Source organism: Amphiura filiformis, chromosome 2 (assembly GCF_039555335.1).
Source record: "Amphiura filiformis chromosome 2, Afil_fr2py, whole genome shotgun sequence".
NCBI lineage: Eukaryota > Metazoa > Echinodermata > Ophiuroidea > Amphilepidida > Amphiuridae > Amphiura > Amphiura filiformis.
Window position 1 is genome coordinate 42,098,175 of NC_092629.1, and position 5,890 is coordinate 42,104,064.

General features: G+C 34.3%; 1 non-coding gene across 1 annotated transcript; it reads right to left on the bottom strand.

Annotated features, from left to right (window-relative positions):
• Positions 1-774: 774 nt before the first annotated feature.
• On the bottom strand, positions 775-847 carry Trnak-cuu (transfer RNA lysine (anticodon CUU)). The gene has a single exon. It is a non-coding gene; the product is annotated as a tRNA-Lys (tRNA).
• Positions 848-5,890: the final 5,043 nt, after the last annotated feature.

Below are 5,890 nucleotides of genomic sequence, written 5' to 3' on the forward strand. Positions count from 1 at the left end.
CTTTGTAAATGCATAATACATCATTTCAGAAGAGTTTTGTGATTACTAGAGGGGCCTACCTCTCAATACAATAAAACATAAAGGGCCTCCTCCCCGGGCCTCCTCCTTTTTCTCAGATATTAAGGCCGTGTAAAATTAATATTTTGGTTTTCTTATCTTTCCTTTTTTTATTTCTGGGATTTGTCAGATTTTTTTTTTTTTTTTAGATTTTTCAATTTTTTTAGACTTTGGAATGATTTATGAAATCTTCATACATATAAATAAGTTTATTAGAGAACAAGCATCACTTCCAAGACTTTTTGTGGTACTCTAGGGGTTTATCCCTCAGAATCTCACATTTGAAAAAAAAAAAAAGGGCCTCATCGTTTCCTCGAGCACTGTTGGAGAAGACCGAAAACTACTGACAATGCTAATTTTACATTGGGAAAAAAAAAAAAAAAAAAACACCTCCCTCCCTCATCAATTCATGAAAATCCTTCGGACGAGAACCAAAACATTAATTTTATACGGCCTAATCTGTATGTCGAATACCCAAAATATGGTGCCAAATACAGGTATTTAGTGTCGTTTTGCAATAAAAAATAGAAAATAAAAAGCCCCTCATCCTCTTAATTTTCAAAAACCCGGACGAGAAACATATTTTTATTTTTACTTGGCCTTATTTTATGTATAAAGTTTACCTGAATCATTCCAAAGTCTTAAATGTTTTGAAAAATCCCAGAACCAAAAACATTATTTTTTGCGGCCTAAATACGGATTGTAAAAAAAATCGTGCGCCCAACGTGGGGCTCGAACCCACGACCCTGGGATTAAGAGTCCCATGCTCTACCGACTGAGCTAGCCGGGCTGATATGTTCTGTTGGAGCATATACATATAGGTTTTATACCAACAATTTGGCCCGATTTACCGAGCCAACTCATAAATTTACGTTTTTGTTTCATTCTTTTATAATAAAATAGTATCATGTTATTATCTGTCGTTAAATGTGCTCTATTTTTTTTATGTCAAATAAAATAAATAAAATCATCTTCTTGAGTCAATGTAAGTCCGTAAGCTAACTCAATTTTATTTTGGTTTGTTTTGGCTAGTTTCGCGGGAGAATACATATTTCCCGCGGTTTGCTAGTTGTTTGAGCACGCATTTTCAAATTCGTATTATAAAGCAATGCATATGTTGAGCATGCAATATAGACTAATGAATAATCTATTCATCTGACTATAGAGGGCGTAAATACGTTGATTTGACATGCCAGATGGTATACGAACCAGCTTGTGCACAAAACCACGACAACTATTATATAATAAATTATTATTTATAATAAGGCCAAGTAAAAAATAAAACGTGTTTCACGTCCGGGTTTTCGAAAAAAAGGAGGAAGAGGGGCTTTTTATTTTCTATTTTTTATCGCAAAATTGGTGTAAATACCCAATACTTAGAGCTGTTTTAGCGTACAATCCGTACATACAATAATGCCTGGAAAAAGGAGGAGGCCCTTTTTTATTTGTTGTTCTGAGAGTAACACCCCCTCTAATGATCACAAAACCTTCCTAAATTGTTTCTTGTATCTTAACAAGGCTATAGAAAGCATCCCAACTTCCTAGAAATATTTTTTGAAAAGTTATAACTGAATTTCAAAAAATAAAAATTTATTTGAGAAAACCTCAAAAAAGGAAGCGGGAGGGGACGTGAAACATGTTGATTTTTTTATTTGGCCTAATAATAAAAATAATAATAATAATAATTTATTCTTATATAGCGCAATACATCAAAGACCACAAGGCGCTTTACAATTAAAAACATAAGTATACGTAAAAACAAAATGCCCATTGAATTATACATCATTAATAAAGAAATGAAGAAAAATGAAATAGGCACGCGATGATGATTGCACAAAAGGGATTACACAGAAAAATACATGCAAAATGAGCAAAGAAACAACTAAGTGAAGTGTTCAAAGTGACGGCATATTAAGCAATAAAGCAAAATAAGTTTTACCAAACATATATAACAAAATATGGCAAAACACAGTATCAAATAGAATAATGAAGTTCCAAACAAATAGAGTACTTTTAACCCAAAACAATACCCAGGTCAATACCTAAGTGGCGAAGCAAACATAATTATTTACACACCGGTATAATAATAGGCCTACTCAAATGAAAAGAGCAAGACGCATCACGAGAGCAATCAAGACAATAACTTGAGTTACGAGGAGTCGACAAAATACTATGCGAAACATATTCCACAGTTTTTTAAACGTAATTAATAACAAAAATTACATAATAATTGATAATGAATTGCCATTCTTTGCCAACCTTGGCATTCCTTAGCATTCCACCCACCCACACCACTCTTCGCCATACATATTCTCTCAGCCACATTTCCCTAACATAGGCCTAATATGAGATTTAAAAAAAAGGAAATTTAGTTCGGCGGCCCGCGCCGGTGGGGCTCGAACCCACGCTGCACTGCGCCGCTGACATGTAGGTCTAAACAGTATCGACATATCACCAGCGCCTTAGACCGGTTGGCCACAAGGACTTGTTGTTGTGATCGTGAAAATGACATATAATCGCAACTTCATTACTTCAACATACCACGTGACAAACAAAGACAGAAAACGTGTTAATAGCGCTCAATTGTTGATATTTTACATACAGAAATCCGACACTTGAATAAAATGGGCAGCTATACGCGCAAATGAATACATTATCGATTTGAATTCGCTATAGCTGTTCCGGCTGCACGTGCTATAATACTCCTATATTATACCGGGTATAATATGTGGTTCAGCCATTTTTCGTGTATAGGCCTACACGGGCAGGATTTTTGCAATTCATAGGATAATTCCACGCAGGTCCCCAAAAGTTTCTTCCAGATATTGGAGATTAGATTACCATAAAGACGAAACAGTAGCCTAATCTTCAGTCGGGACCTACGTAAAATTTACATAAAATTTTTGCCATCAATTGAGTGTTAATTTTGACTACATTCAGAAATATTTTGGCGTATATATAATTGAAATAAAATTCTCTGCCTCCTAAACCACGTATAAAATTTTAGCACGATTGGGTATTACGAATCGTTATATATGATGTGCAGTTAATATTAATATATTCTTTTATACATAGGATGCTTCAGTTTTAACACAAAAAATATTTCATTGAAAACCCTCCCACTCGGCGATTTCAGAAATGTAACCACGCTTCCCTAGAATGTGCAATAAATTAGCATTAAGAATTTTCTTATTTTAGCAGCATTCTAGAAACTCTGGCGTACGGCGAGTACTGCTGTACCAGCCACCCAACAACCTTGCCCTTCTCCCTATGCATGCCTTGACTGCGCAAATTTGAATAACAACACGCTATATAAATCAGTACAGGTCATGTGTCACAACCTGGGGTACCTTTGTGTTACATAGTAAAAAAATGAAATGGTTCAAACATTTTACCTACACATCTCATTTGAAGTGGTTCATCCTCCTGAGCATTTTGACACCTTTTTTATGGAATTCGGTCAAAAAATGAGAGAGTGCGGGCAAATACAATCACAAAGTAGGGAGGATGTAACCCACCTCTTTTTTCCACATTTACAATCATTCTGAGCAAGTATTGGTCTTTTAAATGAACTTCCCCTAATCCTCCCCCTAATCCTCAGCCACCCTTGGCACATTTCATGCCAAACGTCATAAGAAAATAATTTAAAAATATTTTAAAACAGGATAAAAACATGAGTAATATAGAATAAATTAGCCTCAATTTAAGACCTAATTGAATCTTCTAGTGAAGGAATACTCAAGAGACAGTGTTTTGAAATCCAAGCTCCACATCAAAATGTAACAAAACCACCTTCTTGGGTACCCCAGTATATGACACAGGATCTACAGGCTTTGGGACAAGCATTTTGTGCAGAAAGTATCCAATGTCTGTTGCAAATATTGGAATAGTATATAGAAGCTTATAGAAGTCACTGCTACAAAAAAGACCAAAAAAATGGAATTTCTTGATTTTTAAAGAGGGTTTTACTATAAAGAGATGGCATATTTATTGTTTTTTCCCCTTTTTAATTAAATCTAATTAAATGTAGTACATATTTATTGTCATGCTTGTGCGTTTTTAATCATGTTATGATCATTAAAAAGATACAGATAGCGAAACGTTATTGTTTTTTCCTTTTTAATTAAATTCTTTCGAATATAAAAGCCAAACTTTGGTTATACAGGGTGTCCCAGAAAAAATTACCGGGCGAATGAATTTGGACGTAAGTCGAGAAATAGACATCAGAATCCAGAAATCTAAAAATCAGCGTGTAGCTCCTCTTATTCTGCATCTTATACGCTAATTTTACTGAAAACGGCTGACTGATTGCGAAGAAATAAGCGATTACATAACACATGCGTCAATTCACTTCATTCCAAGTTTGAAAGAAAAATCATTCAGCACAATGCGCGGTAGTGGTTAACACTGTCAATGGGCTTCATATATTGTTCGGTGAAATCCTTCTCGGGTTTTTTAAACAATCTGTTTCTTGCGAAACATATAATTAGGTTTTATTCAAAAACGAAAACCTGCACGATGTTGAAAATGAAAACTTTCATGTAAGATGATGCCCGGTACTTGTAAATAACTTTTTTCGTTAATGTTGATATAAATGTTGCATAAAGAATTATTGCATAAAGAATTCCAATTGGCTTAAAATATGTCTCACACACATTAATGTTTTTGTAATATTTGCAAGAAATTATAATGCAAACTTCAACATCAATGTTGCATGGTATAAAAAATTACACGTAAAGCTGTAAGCACTTGATCATTGTCATTCTTGGCTCAAATGTTCTTTGGAAAGTTAAAATATAACATACTTGCACAACCTAAAGAATTAAAGTTGAGCTTCCAATTGCAGAAATCAAAGTTTTCTCGGACAAACTGTTATTTCTCTTCAGTGAAAGCATGAATAACATAACACCGTCGGATTATAAAATAGATGTGGACTAAGTTTAATGAGATACACAACTTTATGAAACGGTGAGCGAGTATGAAAAAAGGCGTCTGTTGATCAAACTTGGAATGAACTGCATTGATGCGCGCATTATGTAATCGTGAATTTCTTCGCAACCAATCAACCGAATCCAATAAAATTTTTGTATGTATTGCACAATAAAATGTGCTATGCGATACATTTTAAATTTTTTGATTTTGATGTCTATTTCTCGACCAACTTACGTTCAATTTTATTCACTCGGTAATTTTTTCTGGGACACCCTGTACTTTAATTATAAAAACCCAATACCTATGTATGGCAGTACATTAGGGCCTATTAATTTTAATTATAAAAGAAACAATATCAAAAATTAATCAATCCTGCTGGAATGTTATTACGAGGGGCAGTCAGTATGTTTTAAGAGTTGCCTCGTGACGTCATATGTGGATTGTTTTCATGGCATTTCTCAATGATTACATAAATACTGTACCTTTGTCTTTCAAACAACACATGTAAAAATTATATCATACACATGATTACGTAACGGCATTACCATAAAATCAATATACTAGGGACACTGCCAAATCACGCAAAAAGGCGGGCCTTTTAAATTACAGAAAAAACACGTGTTTATAATGTCCGAAAACAGCAAAAGTACAAGGTGCATATGGCTAGTTTTGGGCAGGAATAAACACTAGGTCTTCCGTTTGCATTTGGTAAAATATGAGACTTGCCATTAAACTTTGGTGGAAATGGGACGTCTGGAAACTTCAACAGCTTTAGGGCTTGAATGGAAGCAAAATTATTCTGCAAAAATGGCGCAAATGAAAAAGCAGTTATTACAAATGACATTAATTATCTCCAAAATGAAACAGACTAAAATATAATGACTGGTCACGTGTGAGAGCT